General features: G+C 50.2%; 1 protein-coding gene across 1 annotated transcript in view; it reads left to right on the top strand.

The window, feature by feature from the left end:
* Nucleotides 1-15,858, top strand: part of LOC136577980 (uncharacterized) — a 95,429-nt gene that overhangs the window by 79,389 nt on the left and 182 nt on the right. The gene's annotated exons all lie outside the window — the stretch shown is intronic.

Raw genomic sequence — 15,858 nt, 5'->3', positions numbered from 1 at the left:
GAGCTGCCCCTGATTGGTCCCTGCGCTCAGCCAATCAAAGGCAGCACTCACCCATTCATGAATTCATGAATAGGTGAGTGAGAGCTGCCTCTGATTGGTGAGGGCTGTGACCAATCAGAGGCAGCCCATTCAGCAGGTGGGGACTTTAAATCCCCACCTGGTGAATACTTCACAGAGCAGTTTAGGAGAACTGCCGGCCGGACACGGCTGAACTCCGTCTGCAGGGAAAAGGTGAGTATACATTTTTTTTTTTTTTTTTTTTTACACATTTTAGGATGGTTTTCAGGGAAGGGCTTATATTTTTAAGTCCTTCCCGAAAATTCATCCCGTGCTCACTGGCAGCCCATTGCTTTTAATGGAGCCGGCTGTATTGCCAGTTCCATTGAATTAAATGGGCGAACATCGTTCTCCTCTGCCACAGCTGTGCCACAGCTGTGGCAGAGCATAGCAGGCAGCACTGGGCCATTTAGCCGAAAATGCTGCTAGCTGCAGATTTTTTTGCGAATCGTTGGCCCCGGTCACGCGATTTGCGGATGCGCATCCGTCATGCGATCCGCAAATCGCGCAAAAAAAACGTCCGTCTAACCGAGGCCTTAGTTTATGTTTGTATTTACTAGAAATATCTGCAGATGTTTACACTGGAAAGTTGTATTTAAACGTACAAGCATAGAGAGAGTTAAATTTATCCATTGCTACTCAACACTTACACGGTTAACTCCAGCCTACACATATACATGAATAGACTATAGACTTCTACATTTCCCACATACACTAACCTCATCATCATATAATACATTGTAAGATTACTCACATTCAATCACTGATGATGTTCTTATCAGCGTCAGCAGATTTGTTCAGTGAGAACAAGGAAAATAAAAGGCAAGGTGTTTCGGCTCTAAAAGTTTATTTTCCTTGGTCTCATTGAATAAACCTAAATACCAAAGTACCCTTGGGTCCAAAGGACAGCTTCTTTCAGCCACAATCATGTTGCTGAGTGTCTCATGGAGAAATCCATCCGTAATCAGTAAGTGTTACTTTTAAAATATATACACATATACAGTATATGTACGTCTCCTCTGTCTGAGCTGTCTCCATTTTTCCAATTAAGCATAAGCCTTTTTCTTTTCCTTTACTCTGCATTCCCTAATCACATAATAATTATTATGTTTTAGAAGAACATTTTAAATGTGTGTTCAAGCAATGTTATGTCAGATGTGATCCAGACCGCTGTGTCGGTGGAAACGCGTCATCTGTAAGCCCGATGCCTGCTGTTTTAAAGAATAAAGTATTTTCACATGTAAGATCCGACACTTTGTATCACTATTTGTTAAATGACCTGGATAAATGTCTCCCTCTCACCTTCTGATATGTTCTATTGTGAATAAAATATGGTTAAATGAGATTTCCAAATCATTGCGTTCTTTTTTTTCTTTACATTAATTTACATTTTACACAGTGTCCCAACTTTTTTGGAATTGGGGTTGTATAAAGATTAGAGATGAGCGAGCATACTCGTCCGAGCTTGATGCTCGTTCGAGTATTAGGGTACTTGAGATGCTCGTTACTCGAGCCGGGCACCATGAGGTGTTCGAGTCACATTCATTTTCCTTCCCTGAAAGATTTGCACCATTTTCTGGCCAACAGAAACACAGGGAAGGCATTACCACTTCCTCCTGTGATGTTCCAGCCCTATCCCACCCCCCTGCAGTGAGTGGCTAGAGAGATCAAGTGACCCCCGAGTATTTAAATCAGCCCCGCCCGCGGCTCACGGCTCGCCTCAGACACATGCTGGCAGAGATTAGGGAGAGTGCTGCTGCTGCTGTTGCTGGTTTAGGGAGAGTGTTAGAGTCTACAAGAACCCCAACGGTCCTTCTTAGGGCCACAGCTCACCTAGTGCACTACTGCTGTGGGTGCTGGGAGCTGGGAGCAGTTTTGCCTTTTTTTTGGTATATCGGGCGTGCAGCCCCATTACAGCTATAGAGTTCTCAGGCTGCAGTCTGTACTAAGTAGTATAGGGGAAGTTTTGGTGAGGCAAGGACAGTGCTAGTGTGGAATCCTGTCTACCTGTGCAACTCCATGGTTGCTGGGAGTTGTAGTACCTCAGCATTGCACTGCAAGGCCTCAGTTCAGCCTTCAGTGTCATTTTTTGCTGGGGCAGTTAGTGTAACGTAAGCACTCTCTGCCTCCAAGTGCATGCCAAGAAAGCAGTAATATTTTTCTACGCTCTGTGTTACCAGACAGCTGCCGGCGCAGTGTACGGTGCCAGACAGCCATAGAGGGAGACTCCAATAGACGCTCCATTGCCTGCATTGCATTGGAAAAAAACTAATTTTAAAAAAGGAATCCTTTTTTACGTCTGCTTGTAACCCAGTGCACATTGCTGCGTGGCCCGTGGGACTTGAGGTGAATCTCAACTGCATAGTGCACAGCTAGTCCTGCTTGCATCCTTCCTTATAATTTAGCTCAGGCTTCTTTTTGCGTTGTATAACCGTTGGCAGGCACCAACTGCACGGCAATAATTCAAAAAAATTTTTACACCGCTCAGTGTCTGCTCGATTCTTAATCCACCATGCTGAAGGGTAGGGGTAGAGGACGTGGACGGGGGCGAGGACGCGGAGTTGCAAGTGAGGGTGTGGGTATAGGCCGAGAGGACAGTTTCTGGGGTCCCCAGCTTCATATCACAATTTCTGGTTCCACGTCGTAGACCTTTATTAATAACCGAGCAGTGTGAGCAGGTCTTGTCATGGATGGCAGAAAGTGCATCCAGCAATCTATCGACCACCCAGTCTTCTACGCAGTCCACTGCTGCAACTCTGAATCCTCTGGCTGCTGCTCCTCCTTCCTCCCAGCCTCCTCACTCCATTACAATGACACATTCTGAAAAGCAGGCAGACTCCCAGGAACTGTTCTCGGGCCCCTGCCCAGATTGGGCAACAATGGTTCCTCTCTCACCGGAGGAGTTTGTCGTGACCAATGCCCAACCTTTGGAAAGTTCCCGGGGTCCGGGGGATGAGGCTGGGGACTTCCAGCAACTGTCTCAAGAGCTTTCAGTGGGTGAGGAGGACGATGAGACACAGTTGTCTATCAGTGAGGTAGTAGTAAGGGCAGTAAGTCCGAGGGAGGAGCGCACAGAGGATTTGGAGGAAGAGCCGCTGGACGATAAGGTGACTGACCCCACCTGGTGTGATAAGCCAACTGAGGACAGGTCTTCAGAGGGGGAGGCAATTGCAGCCGCAGGACAGGTTGGAAGAGGCAGTGGGGTGGCCAGGGGTAGAGGCAGGGCCAGAGCGAATAATCCACCGGCTGTTTCCCAAAGCACCCCTTCGCGCCAAGCCACCGTGCAGAGGCCAAGGTGCTCTAAAGTGTGGCAGTTTTTCACTGAGACCGCGGACAACCGGCGAACAGTGGTGTGCAACCTTTGTCGCGCCAAGATCAGCCGGGGAGCCACCACCACCAGCCTCATCACCACCAGCATGCGCAGGCATATTATGGCCAAGCACCCCACAAGGTGGGACGAAGGCCGTTCTGGCTTGCGGCACTGCCTCTCCCCCTGGGCCCCAACCTGCCACTGAGATCCAACCCACCTCTCACGACACAGGCACGACCGTCTCCTGGCCTGGAATCACACCCTCACCTCTGCTGTCCTCGGCCCCATCCAGGAATGTCTCTCAGCGCAGCGTCCAGCTGTCGCTAAGAGAATCATTGGAGCGAAAGCGCAAATACGCCACCACGCACCAGCACGCTCAAGCTTTAAATGTCCACATAGCCAAATTGATCAGCCTGGAGATGCTCCCCTACAGGCTTGTGGAAACTGAGGCTTTCAAAAACATGATGCTGGCGGCGGTAGCCCTGCGCTACTCTGTCCCTAGTCGCCACTATTTTGCACGGTGTGCCGTTCCAGCCCTGCACGACCACGTCCCACGCAACATTGTTCGTACGCGCCCTTACCAACTCGGTTACTGGCAAGGTCCACTTAACAACGGACACGTGGACAAGCACAGGTGGGCAGGGCCACTATATCTCCCTGACGGCACATTGGGTGAATTTAGTGGAGGCTGGGACCGAGTCAGAGCCTGGGACCGCTCATGTACTACCCACCCCCAGAATTGCGGGCCCCATATCGGTGCTGGTATCTGCGGCGGTGTATGTCACCTCCACTAAACCTTCCTCCTCCTCCAACGCAACCTCTACCTCGCAATCAAGATGTGTCAGCAGCAGCACATCGCCAGAAGTCGTTGCGGCAGCACAGCGGTGGGCAAGCGTCAGCAGGCCATGCTGAAACTACTCAGCTTAGGAGAGAAGAGGCACATGGCCCAGGAACTATTGCACAGTCTGACAGAGCAGACCGACTGCTGGCTTTCGCCACTGAGCCTCCAACCGGGCATGGTCGTGTGTGACAACGGCCGTAACCTGGTGGCGGCTCTGCAGCTCGGCAGCCTCACGCACGTGCCATGCCTGGCCCACGTCTTTATATTGGTGGTTCAGAGGTTTCTGAAAGGCTACCCACACTTGTCAGACCTCCTCGGCAAGGTGCGCCGGGTCAGCGCTCATTTCCGCAAGTCCAACACGGACGCTGCCACCCTGCGGACTGTGCAACATCAGTTTAATCTGCCAGTGCACCGACTGCTGTGCGATGTGCCCACACGGTGGAACTCTATGCTTCACATGTTGTCCCGGCTGTATGAGCAGCGTAGAGCTATAGGGGAATACCAACTCCAACATGGTCGGTGAAGTGGGAGTCAGCCTCCTCAATTCTTTACAGAGGAGTGGGCCTGGATGGCAGATATCTGCCAGGTCTTTGGAAACTTTGAGGCGTCTACCCTGATGGTGAGTGGCGATGCTGCAATCATTAGCGTCACCATTCCTCTGCTATGCCTCTTGAGAAGTTCCCTGCAAAGCATAAAGGCTGATGCTTTGCGGGTGGAAACGGAGGCGGGGGAAGACAGTATGTCGCTGGATAGTCAGAGCACCCTCCTGTCTATATCTCAGCGCGTTGAGGAGGAGGAGGGGGAGGAGCCTGAGGAGGAAGAGACAGCTGGGCCCACTGCAGAGGGTACCCATGCTGCTTGCCTCTCATCCATTCAGCGTGTATGGCCTGAGGAGGAGGAGGAGCATCCTCAAAGTGATCTTCCTAGTGAGGACAGCCATATGTTGCGTACAGGTACCCTGGCACACATGGCTGACTTTATGTTAGCATGCCTTTCTTGTTACCCTCGCGTTAGACGCATTCTGGCCACTACGGATTACTGGGTGTACACACTGCCCGACCCACGGTATAAGGAGAACCTTTCCACTCTCATTCCCGAAGAGGAAAGGGGTTTGAGAGTGATGCAATACCACAGGGCCCTGGTGGACAAACTGATGGTAAACTTCCCATCCGACAGCGCTAGTGGCAGAAGGCGCAGTTCTGAGGGCCAAGTAGAAGGGGAGGCGCGGAGATCAGGCAGCATGTTTAGCGCAGGCAGGAACACTCTCCAAGGCCTTTTCCAGCTTTATGGCTCCCTAGCAAGGCTGTGTCACACCTCCCCAGTCCATGCTGAGTCGGAGGGAGCACTGTAAGAAGATGGTGAGGGAGTACATAGCCGATCGTACCACCGTCCTCCGTGACGCTTCTGCTCCAAACAACTACTGGGTGGCAAAGCTGGACACGTGGCCCGAACTCGCGCTGTACGCCCTGGCGGTGTTGGCTTGCCCTGCGGCTAGCGTCTTGTTAGAGAGGGTGTTTAGTGCGGCTGGGGGAATCATCACGGATAAGCGTACCCGCCTGTCAACTGACAGTGCCGACAGGCTTACACTCATAAAGATGAACAAAGCCTGGATTTCCCCAGACTTCTCTTCTCCACTAGCGGACAGCAGCGGTACCTAAACAATATGTAGGCTGCACCCGCGGATGGAAGCATCGTTCTCTATCACCATAAAAACGGGGACCTTTTAGCTTCATCAATCTGTGTATTATATTCATCCTCCTCCTCCTGCTCCTCCTCCTGAAACCTCACGTAATCACGCTGAACGGGCAATATTTCTTAGGCCCACAAGGCTCAGTCATATTACTTTTGTAAACAATGTTTATGTTACCATGCAGAGCGGCGCTGGGTCCCGCGGCCGGCGCGCACCGCTCCAATGTCGGCTCCGGCGTCCCGGAGCTCTGCAGGTGGGTCTCTCCCGGCGGCGTGGGGCAGCCAGCGTGCGGCGGCGTGCCCGCCCATAGGGTTCCGCCCGCTCTCCCCCACCTTCCATATGCAACAGTGGGAGAGTCGGCTCCTCCCACTCTCCGCCCCTGGGCGGAGGCTTGAAGTTAAAAGACTGGCAGTGCCCTGAGCTCACTGCCAGTTATTGGTTCTGTTAGCCTCTAGTCAGGTCTGTCTCAGTCTGCTCTAGTTGCTAGTCAGTGTCCTTCCAGTTTGCCTGTGAGCTCCATCTCCAGCCGTGCTCTGCCTTGTAAGTTCTGTTGGTAGGTTCCACCTGCCTCTTCTGTCGGCACTCTGTCCCCCATTAGTGAGTTCCATCTAGGTAGTCGCCAGGTCCCTAGCCAGAGCAGGGACCGCCGCCCAGTTGTCCGCCTGGGGTTAGCCAGGTCCGAGGCAAGTAGGCAGGGACAGTGGGGTGCGGGAAGTTCAGGGCACCCCACCTGGCGCTCGGGGGGCAGAGTGCCGTAACATAATAACTGGCCCTTTACAACCCTTTTTGTCATGAAGGCGATCATCTCCCTCTCGACCCAGCTGCAAGCCGTGGTCCAGGATTTGTCCGCTCGCATGGCGGCCCAGGAGCAACGGGGGTTGTTGCAGGGGCCGGACGCCTCAACCTGTCCTGAACCCAAGTGCCCTCTTCCCAAGGTATTCTCTGGGGAGAGGAACCAGTTTTTTGTCTTTCAACAGGCGTGTCGCCTGTTTTTTCAGATGCGTCCCCGTTCTTCCGGGTCGGAGGCTCAGAGGGTCGGGCTGATAATGTCCCTGCTGCGGGGCTCCGCCCAGACCTGGGCCTTTTCCATCCCCGAGGGTTCCCCTTGTCTGCAGGCCGTGGACGCATTTTTTCAGGAACTCGGGGGACCGAGTGGGGTTGGCGGTTTCCCGCTTATTGGCGTTGCACCAGGGGCCGCTTTGTGTGGAGGATTATTGCTCCAACTTCAGACGCTATGCAGGTGTTACTGCATGGAACGATAGCGCTCTGAAGGACGTTTTTCTGCAGGGCTTCTCGGATGCGGTAAAAGACCTGTTGATTTCCCATCCCATTCCCGGGTCCTTAAGGGAGGCCATGGAGCTAGCGGTGAAGGCAGATAGGAGGCTCAGGTCTAGGAAGCAGGATAGACAGGCCCATAGGGTCAGGGAGGTCATTTGTCCTGTTCCCTCTTCTTCCGTACCTGTCTCTGTTCCCGAGCCGATGGAGGTTGACCCACTGGACCCCAAAGAGTGACGCCGGATTCGTTTGTTGCATCACCTCTGCTTCTACTGCGGGAAAGCTGGACATCGGGTGATCACCTGCCCCCTGAGGCTTCAGCGCTCACAGTCTGAACCGGCGGAAAAGCTCTGAGTCCTAGGCGATTGTAGGGAGGATCGCCTAGGACTTCAGGTACTTCCTAAACTGTTGGTACCTTGTCAGGTTAGATTCCGGAACTTTTCCCGACCCGGGAAGGAGTTTATTGATTCCGGAGCAGCCGCTAACCTGATAAGCATGAGTTTCGTTAAACCCTTGATGGCAGAATTTGTGGCGCTGGAGACGCCAATTCATTTTACCAGTATTGATGCTACCCCTCTTTCTACAGGCCTGGTACGATGGATGACCCCAGGATTACAGTTTACTGTGGGGGTTCTCCACTCGGAAGAACTGTCGTTCCTGGTTATGGAAAAAATGACGGTTGATGGGGTGCTTGGTATGCCCTGGTTGGCACTGCACAACCCCCAATTTGATTGGTCCACCCGGGAATTGACTCATTGGGGATCATCCTGTCATAATCACCTGTCTACTATAGCCATGTGCTCCGCAGATACTGTGCTCATTCCGGAGTATTTGTCAGACTTTCAGGATGTGTTCTCCAAAAAACTGTCTGAGGCTCTGCATCCGCATAGGGAGTGGGATTGTGGTATTGACCTGATTCCCGACAGTCCCATCCCTAAGGGAGCCATTTTTAATTTGTCAGGCCGCGAGCACGAGGCCCTCAAGTCCTATATCTCGGAGGCTCTGACCAACTGACATATCCGGCCGTCCAGGTCACCCGCCGGGGCAGGTCTCTTCTTTGTAGAGAAGTAGGACGGCTCGCTAAGGCCTTGTGTGGATTATCGGGCCTTGAATAAAATCACAGTGAAGAACCAGTGCTCCTTGTCCCTGATTCCCGACTTGCTGAATTAGGTGGTAGGGGCCCACTGCTTCTCCAAACTGGACTTGCGGGGGGCTTACAATCTAATTCGCATTAGAGAGGGAGATGAATGGAAGACGTGTTCAACACCCCGTTAGGACATTTTGAATGTCTGGTCATGCCCTTCGGACTCTGTAACGCCCCCGCTGTGTTTCAGGGTTTTATGAACACGGTCTTTCACAACTTCCTGGGGGTATTTCTGGTCATCTATCTTGACGACATTCTGGTGTACTCGCCTGACTGGGACTCACATGTGCGGCACCTGAGGTTGGTCCTGACCCATTTGTGCGAGTATCAACTTTTTGTCAAGTTAGAGAAATGTACATTTGGTTCTAAACAAGTATCCTTCCTTGGTTATGTAATCTCACCCACAGAGATTCAGATGGAGTCTGATAAAATAGCAGCAATCTCCCAATGGGTCAGACCAGACAACCTCAAGGCTCTCCAGCGGTTCTTAGGTTTTGCAAATTTTTACCGCAAATTCACTAGGAATTACTCAGTTATTGCTCAACCTCTGACCGACCTGACTAAGAAGGGGGCCGACTTGGGGAAGTGGTCGCCTGCAGCCCTTGAGGCCTTCAGCCGTTTAAAAAGGGCATTTACGACTGCCCCGGTGCTAATACAGCCGGACGCACGACTACCCTTTTTCATTGAGGTAGATGCGTCTGAAGTGGGGACAGGAGCAGTACTGTCGCAGGAAGTCAGTGGGAGGTTTGGGTATAGCCCATGTGCGTTCTTTTCGCGGAAGTTCAATTCAGCAGAGCGCAACTACGACGTGGGTAACCGTGAATTATTGGCTATCAAATGGTCTCTGGAAGAGTGGCGACACCATCTTGAGGGTGCTAGACACCCAATTACCGTGTATACTGATCATAAGAATCTGGTATATCTCGCCAATGCGAAAAGACTCACAGCTCGTCAAGCCAGGTGGGCGTTGTTCTTCTCCAGGTTTAATTTCGTCGTGACATATATCCCAGGAGAGAAAAACGTGAAGGCGGACACCCTGTCACGGAGTTTCGGGGTACCGGATAGTGAGACCATGACTCCCGAGAATATCTTAGCCCCCGGCGTGGTGGTGGCAGCTGTAGAGTCTAACTTCGTCCCTCAACTACAGGATGCTCAGCAGGACGCTCCTTCGGGGGTGTCGGAGGGCAGATGGTTTGTGCCAGAGACCCTACGCCCTAGAGTCATGGATGAGTCTCACTCGTCGGTTCTCGCAGGGCATCTAGGGTTCCAGGGGACCCTGGAGCTTTGTTCCAGACACTTCTGGTGGCCAGGCATGTCTCAGGAGATCCGCAACTTTGTGAGGGGTTGCTCGGTCTGTGCTCGCAATAAGAGTCGGCGGCGTCCTCCGGAGGGTCCTCTGAGACCGCTACCGGTTCCTTCCAGTCCATGGTCGCACTTATCAGTAGATTTCATCACTGACCTACCAGAATCCCAGAAGTGCACCACTATCTTAGTGGTGGTCGACCTGTTCTCAAAGATGGCACATTTTGTGGCGTTAAAAAAGCTACCCTCGGCAAAAGAATTCACCACGATTTTTGTAAAGGAAATAATTCGCCTACATGGGGTTCCCCAAAATATTGTATCTGATCGCGGGGTTCAGTTTGTGTCGCCGTTTTGGCGTGCCTTCTGCAGAAACCTGGGAACGTCGCTTTCCTTCTCTTCAGCGTTCCACCCACAGACTACTGGTCAGACTGAGCGGAAGAACCAAGATTTAGTGCAATATTTACGGTTGTTTGCTAGCGAAAAGGCCCATCAGTGGGCAGAGTTCCTGCCGTTGGCAGAGTTTGCACTAAACAACCGCCTTTGTTCTTCCACGGGGGTGTCTCCATTTTTTTGTGTATACGGTCAGCATCCTCGCTTCCTTACAGCAATCCCTACTCCGTCGGTCTGTCCTGCAGCTGATGTCACCACAGATACGCTTCGGGGAGTATGGAAAAAGGTACAGAGAAACTTGGAGGCAGCGGGGGCCCGTATGCAGTTGCGTAGTGAGAAGAGTCTGTCTGTGTCTGAACCTTACAGGGTGGGACAGATGGTATACCTGTCTTCTAAAAATCTCAAATTGCGGGTCCCGTCCTTGAAGCTGGTGCCACGGTACGTGGGGCCGTTTGCCATCACAAGTGTGGTGAACCCACTCGCCTACGAGCTGGGGTTGCCAGCCACATGGAGGGTTCACAGGGTGTTCCATAAATCGCTATTGAAACCTTTTGTCCCTTCGGGGCCGCCGCCCAGTTGTCCGCCTGGGGTTAGCCAGGTCCGAGGCAAGTAGGCAGGGACAGTGGGGTGCGGGAAGTTCAGGGCACCCCACCTGGCGCTCGGGGGGCAGAGTGCCGTAACATTTTATACGTTTTAATTCTCATTAAAGCGTTGAAACTTGCACCTGAACCAATTTTTATTTTAACTGGGCTGCCTCCAGGCCTAGTTACAAATAAGCCACAGTAACCAAAGTGATTAATGGGTTTCACCTGCCCTCTTGGTTGGGCATGGGCAATTTTTCTGAGGTACATTAGTACTGTTGGTACACCAATTTTTTGGGGCCCTCGCCTACAGTGTAATCTTAGTAATTTTTATGGGCTTCGCCTGCACTCATGCTACAGCAAGGTGTGTGGGGTTGGCCTACACTTTTGCTACATAAATGTAACTGGGGCCTTGTCTATACTGCAACTACTGAAATGTGAAAGAGACTGTTATCTCCCTAAACTGCTGCAACGGGAATGTTACTGTGGCCTGTCTTGACTGCTACTACTACTGAAATGGAACTAAGACTGTGCTCCCCCTATACTGCTGCTAGTGATATGTTACTGGGGCCTGTCCCTAATGCTACCGCTGAAATGTTACTAATTCTGGGCTCTGACTATACCGCTGCTAATACTATGTCACTGTGGTGTGGAAACGGAGGCTTCCCAAAGACATGATGGTGGCGAGGCCTTTTCCCACCAACACAGTTACTGTTAACGTACATATTACCAATCTGACTGGGGTATGCACTGTGGGCCGAAGCCCACCTGTATTGTATGTGACGTTAGCTCTGCTGAGCAGGGCTCTGCAATGGGATACATTTATGGACCGCCGATGGGTTCCAGGGAGCCTCCCATGTTGTGGGTCCACAGGGACTTCACATTAGGGATTTGTACCTGCCAGTGTCTATGTATTAAAAACCCCGGTCAGACTGGGGCATGCAGTGTGGGCCGAAGCCCACCTGCCTTTAATCTGACGTTACCTCAGCTGTGCTGGGCAATGCAATGGGATTTATTTATGTACCGCCGGTGGCTTCCTGGGACCCACCTATGCTGTCGGTCCACACGGAGTTGTAACTGCATGTGTCTACTTATAAAAAACCCCAGTCTGACTGGGGCATGCAGTGTGGGCCGAAGCCCACCTGCATTTAATCTAACGTTAGCTCTGCTGTCCAGGGCACTGCAATGGGATACATTTATGTACAGTCGGTGGCTTCCAGGGAACCACCCATGATGTGGGTGCACACGGAATTCCCATTGCGGAGTTGTACCTGCCTGTGACTATTTATAAAAAACCCCGGTCTGACTGGGGCATGCAGTGTGGGCCGAAGCCCACCTGCATTTAATCTGACGTTACCTTAGCTGTGCTGGGCAATGCAATGGGATTTATTTATGTACCGCCGGTGGCTTCCTGGGACCCACCTATGCTGTCGGTCCACACGGAGTTGTAACTGCATGTGTCAATTTATAAAGAACCCCAGTCTGACTGGGGCATGCAGTGTGGGCCCAAGCCCACCTGCACTTAATCTGACGTTACCTCAGCTGTGCTGGGCACTGCAATGGGATTTATTTATGTACCGCCGGTGGGTTCCAGGGAGCCACCCATGCTTTGGGTCCACACGGACTTCACATTAGGGAGTTGTACCTGCCTGTGTCAACTTATAAAAAACCCCAGTCTTACTGGGGCGTGCAGTGTGGGCCGAAGCCCACCTGTATTTTATCTGACGTTAGCTCTACTATCCGGGGCACTGCATTGGGACAAACTACAGGAGCAATACAGCGCTAATGAGACGTGCACAGCTACACTAGCATTGGAGTCCGCTGTAGGCCCGCGATTGCTGAGGGTTTGTGCAGAGGCCTTTGTCCTGGGTGCAGTGAAAGTCCGCTTCCTGCCTAGGATTGCTGAAGCTGTGGGCCGAGGCCTATGTCATGGGCGCGGTGCAAGTCTGCTATGTTTGGCTGGTAATATATAAATTTTTTGGTTCATGTCTTGGGTTTCCTAGGACCCACCTATGCTGTTGGTGCCCACTTAGTTCCCATTGCGGTGTTTGACCTGTCTGGCACAAAGACACTGACTGATTGGGGAAGGGGGCAGAGCGCAGACGGCTTTCCCCTTGCAGTGTCGATTGAGCTATGTGACACCTTGACAGAATGAATAGTGTGTGGCACATGGATTCCCCATTGCTATGCCCACGTGTGCAGCTCCTCATGGAGGTGGCACAGGATTGGATTTCTCATTGCTTCTGTACAGCATTGTGGGCTATCGCCCCGCCCCTTTTAAAGAGGGTCACTGCCTGGCCCTGCCAACCCTCTGCAGTGTGTGCCTCCAGTTCCTCCTCATGGCAGACGCACTTATAAATAGACATGAGGGTGGTGTGGCTATGAGGCCAGCGTGTGGCATGAGGGCAGCTGAAGGCTGCGCAGGGACACTTTGGTGTGCGCTGTGGACACTGGGTCATGCGGGGGGGTTGGGCAGCATGTAACCCAGGAGAAGTGGCAGCGGAGTGTCATGCAGGCAGTGATTGTGCTTTGTTGGAGGTAGTGTGGTGCTTAGCTAAGGTATGCATTGCTAATGAGGGTTTTTCAGAAGTAAAAATTGTTGGGAGGGGGCGCTCTTGCTGCTATTGTGGCTTAATAGTGGGACCTGGGAACTTGAGATGCAGCCCAACATGTAGCCCCTCGCCTGCCCTATCCGTTTCTGTGTTGTTCCCATCACTTTCTTGAATTTCCCAGATTTTCACAAATGAAAACCTTAGCGAGCATCGGCGATATACAAAAATGCTTGAGTCGCCCATTGACTTCAATGGGGTTCGTTACTCGAAACGAACCCTCGAGCATCGCGGAAAGTTCGACTCGAGTAACGAGCACCCGAGCATTTTGGTGCTCGCTCATCTCTAATTAGATTCATTCAAATACTGTGGGGTCAAAACACACCATGCACCTCTAGAGGAATTCGTTAAGGGGTCTAGTGTTCAAAGCGGGGTCATTTGTGGCAGTTCTTTATCGTTTTGGCCGCTCAATGGCTCTACAAGTGGGCAAAGGGGCCTGGAATTTATTCAGTTGTACCCTGAAATCCAATGGGTGTTCCTTCCATTATAGGCCTAGCCATGTGTGCAGTAAGCAGATATGGGCTACAATGAGGATGTTTCTGAACACGGCACAAACAGGTGTATCCATTTTGCGGTGAAAGTCTTCCGTCATATGTGTGCTGTACAAAGAAAACAGTTTTTAAATTGACACAATTGTCAAAAAAAAGAAAATCTTAATTTTTTTCCTACTGCTTTGCTTAGATTTATTCAAAAATTGTAGGGTAAAACTTATCAGTAGACCCCTAGATAAATTCATTAAGTGGTCTAGTTTTTAAAATGGGGTCATTTGTGGGGGTTCTCTATAGTTTTGGCCACTCAAGGGCTCTACAAGTGGGCAATGGGGCCTAAATCACCTTCATGCAAAATTTCTGTTCTGAAAGCCACCGACTACTCCTTTCATTTTGGGCCCCTTTGTGCATCCAGTCATAAGATCAGGGCCACAATGGGTATGTCTCTGAACACGGGAGAAACAGGGGTATCCATTTTGGGGGGCAAGTCTTCATTCATGTGTGTGCTGTACAAAAAAAGCTGTTTTTAAAATGACAGAATTGCCAAAAAAAGGAAAATTACAATTATTTACTTCTGTTTTTTTAAATTCATTCAAAAACTGTGGGGTTAAAATGGGCAGTAAACCCCTAGATAAATTCGTTAAGGGGTCCAGTTTTCGAAATGGAGTAATTTATGGGGGGTTTCTATGGTTTTGGCTACTCAAGAGCTCTACAAGTGTGCTATGGGGCCTAAAGGGCCTTCAAGTAAAATTTCTGTTCTGAAAGACACAGACTACTCCTTTCATTTTGGGCCCCGTGTGCATAGAGACATAATATTAGGGCCACAATGGGTATGTTTCCGAATACAGGACAAACAGGGGTATCTATTTTGGGGTGTCAATCCTCATTTTCATCCGCATTATAGAAAACAAATATGTCTTTAAAATGACATATTTTCAAAAATATGAAATTTTATTTTTTCTCCTCTAAATTGCAATAATTTCTGAAAAAAAAATGTGGGTTCAAAATACTCCTGACCCCCTCAGTGAATGCACTAAGGGGTGTCGTTTTTAAAATGGGGTCATTTGTGGAGGTATCCATCATTCTGACACTCATGAACCTTTGCAATCTTGGCTTGGTGTAGGAAAACAAAGTGTTCCTCAAAATGCGGAAAAGTAATGTTAAATTTGTATGTCTCCTAAATGGTTAAAAAAAACCATGAAAGTTTTTCAAATGTGCGTTCAGAATAAAGTAAACAGATGGAAATATATATCTTAGCAAAAACTTGTACACTATGTTTGCACATATTTGAGATATTACAGTTGAAAATGTGAAAAAATGACAATTTCTCAAAATTTTCCCAAAATTGTCACTTTTAATAAATATGCACGAGTTCTAATGGTCTATTTTTACCACCTAAATGAAGTACAATGTGGTGAAAAAACAATGTCAGAATCACTTGGATATGCAAAGCCTTTTCGGAGTTATAATATGTTAAATGACACGTCAGATTTCAAAAATTTGTCTCCGTCACTAAAGTGCAAACAGGCTTCGTCACTAAGTGGTTAAATATAAGAAACAATGGTATAACACATTACTTAATTTTCTTAGAACCCGGGGGTGTATGCTATCGGGCCCTGGAGATTTGTTATTTAATTTTTTGAAGGCAGCTCTGCACTTCTTTCTGGGTTAGACTAGTGATATTTAACCCCTTCCCGCTCCAGGACGTAGATTTACGACCTGGAGCGTCGGGGTATGTATGAAGAGAGTTCGCGGGGTGACCTCTCTTCATACAGTGCAGGCGTCAGCTGTTTATTATGCCTACCGCTCTCTAGGATCCAGCGGTTTATATGATATACAGTGTTGTGGGGCGTTGCTCCTCCTGTTCCGGTTCCTCTTCTTGGCTGGAGGCGGGTCTGTCCACCTCCAGGATTTCATATTCCATGTTTCCTCTCCTCCTTCTCTCCGATGATGTATCGGGTCCTGCGGTGAACGTGAGTGTCATCTCCAGTTAAGCATACAACAACAGCAATTTTCTATCTCCCTCTCTGTTCATATTACCTTATCTTTTCTTCTCTTTTTCTTCTTCTTTCCTGTTTCCCTGTTTTCTTCTCTCTTATTGTTGGAAGAAGGAGGCTTGGCGGTGAGGGTGGGGTCAGACTCCGGTCCTTGGTTTCCTTTACCCCCACTTA

This window comes from Eleutherodactylus coqui, chromosome 8, assembly GCF_035609145.1.
Source record: "Eleutherodactylus coqui strain aEleCoq1 chromosome 8, aEleCoq1.hap1, whole genome shotgun sequence".
Lineage (NCBI taxonomy): Eukaryota > Metazoa > Chordata > Amphibia > Anura > Eleutherodactylidae > Eleutherodactylus > Eleutherodactylus coqui.
This window is presented reverse-complemented; position numbering and strand designations above follow the sequence as displayed.